The sequence below is a fragment of the Myotis brandtii genome, unplaced genomic scaffold (assembly GCF_000412655.1).
Source record: "Myotis brandtii unplaced genomic scaffold, ASM41265v1 scaffold423, whole genome shotgun sequence".
NCBI classification, from domain to species: domain Eukaryota; kingdom Metazoa; phylum Chordata; class Mammalia; order Chiroptera; family Vespertilionidae; genus Myotis; species Myotis brandtii.
The window spans coordinates 207,898-209,993 of NW_005366214.1; the positions used below are offsets into that span (position 1 = coordinate 207,898).

At 56.1% G+C, this 2,096-nt stretch overlaps 1 protein-coding gene across 1 annotated transcript in view; it reads left to right on the forward strand.

The window, feature by feature from the left end:
* The first annotated feature begins 896 nt into the window (after window positions 1–896).
* Window positions 897–2,096, forward strand: part of RAB15 (RAB15, member RAS oncogene family) — a 22,047-nt gene continuing 20,847 nt past the window's right edge. The window contains exon 1 of the mRNA XM_014545910.1: window positions 897–924. The gene's annotated coding sequence lies outside the window, so the exon portion shown is untranslated. The remainder of the gene's footprint in view (window positions 925–2,096) is intronic.

Below are 2,096 nucleotides of genomic sequence, written 5' to 3' on the forward strand. Positions count from 1 at the left end.
CCCTGGGTCTGAAGGCGGGGATCTGAGCGGCAAGGCAAGGGCATACATCCCGGGGTGCGGGGCCACCGGCGGGGGTCGCGAGCCTGGGCTCCTGGAGGCGAGGGGTCCCTGCTGCTGCCCGTGACTAGAGATGGGTTCTGCGGGCCGAGAGAACCGGGCGGGTGTAGGCCTGGGTGCCCTGAGCTGGGGCGGCTAGGATCTTGGCCACTGGAAGGACGCCCCCACACCCCTGGTGGAGGGGGAGGATTAACGCCTTTGCTCAGAAGAGGGGTTCAGGGTGGGGAGCCAAGTCACTGAGTTCAGGGGCGACCCACTGTGGAGCCTGGAGGGGAAGAAAGGAGGGAGGGAGGGGCCAACCGGACTGAGTTTCCAGGGCACCGCTGTGGAGGTAAGCCACCAGGTGGGGCACAGAGGAGGGCTCAGGTAAGGTGTGAAAGGGGCCCTTGAGCCAGTTCTGGGAGAGCAGTGGCTGCATTGAAGGAGGCTGAGGAACGGCAGCACTACCTGTCCAGACAGGGGGTCAGAGGCGGGCAGGACCGCCTTGGGATACGTCCCTGATCTGGCAATGCTGGGGCCCGGGCTTAGAGGGACAGGCCGGTGGCATCCCAGACAGGACAGGGATGAGATCACTTGCCTGGCAGGGCATGGTGCCCTCATGGTGTGAGTTGAGGGACTTACACCCACATCTAACAGGTCCCCTGGCTGGTGCCTGGAGTAGCCTCAGCACTGCCCAGGTGCCCCTCCCCGTCAGACGGGGCCCTGGCACTTGAAGCTTCCGCCCTCCCTCCCAACACACACTTCTTGCCATGAGAGGAGAGGGAGCCTGCGGAGCCCCGAGGAACAGGGCCTGTGGTTAAGACGCGGTCTTTGTTGTCAGACAGGCCTGGAGACTTCACTTTGGGGCCACATGACCTTGCATATCACGTAAGCTTCTGACCTTTAGTTTTCCTTCTGTAGAATGGGAATAATAACAGTACCTGCCCACCAAGGTGTTGTGAGGCATAAATGAGATAATGCTAGTAAAAGCACTTAGCACAATCGCACACACGTGGGAAACTGGCTCATGCTGGTGTGGTTACTGTGATCATCATTGGCCTCCTAGGGCAGTGGTTCTCAACCTTGGCTGCACATTAGAAACCCCTGGGAATTCCGGGATGAGGCCCAGAAATCAGGATTTTAAAAAGATTCCCAGGTGATTCTCATGTGCAGCCAAGGTTGAGAACCACTGTCCTAGGGGCTCAGTTTCTCTTTGCTTCATTATCTTCAAGGGGCTTAGTAAGGTCAGGGAACAGACGCTTTCGTTTTTCCCAGAGAAGCTCTAAGGCAGGCTCCTAGGAGGTCCAGGCGCTTGGAGGAGAGGCATCTCGGAGGGATGGGAAGGCGCAGAGGCCAGGAGGCTGCCTGCCTATGGGGAAGGCTCAGAGGAAAGAGGAGGCGTGAGAGGAAGGCCTGGGAGGGAGCACCGGAGTGGCTGAGGAGCCAGGTGGGACATGCGGGCAGGTGCGGGTGTGGGGACAAAGGGCAGCAGCTTGGCACTTAAAGAAACTGGCAGTGGTTATGTTGGGGATGGGCCTGGTGCCAGGAGCTGCTGAGCTATCGCAGAGGGCGGTGGGCTGTCTGGGGACCCCGGCTCTTATGTGAAGAGCAGTAGTCTGCATTCTGGCATCCTGACCACATTTCACGTCCTGGGAGTGACCAGAGTGTTTCCTTGGAGAGCTTTACTCACCCACCTCACTTCAGGAGCTCTCGGGCTCCTGCTCTGTGTTGTGGGGCCCCCTAGGAGACACGTCCCCCTGCCCCACAGACAAATGAAGGACTGTTGTATCTGAAATACCAAATCAACCCTTCTGAAGCTTGTGAAAAGCTTTCCTTAACACATTGCTAGCTTTACCCAGTGGCCAGATAAGTTTCTATTGAACGAGTACAAAAAACGTTTTACATAAATGTTAAAGGCACGCTTAAAAATTAAATACCCATTGCATTTTGAAGTTATTACATGTTCTTACAAGCTAATATCTTTTTAAAGTGTGATACTTTGTAAAACACTGTGTGATATGAAGCGAGAATTCTTGTGATCTGTCCGCAATGTGTTAAGT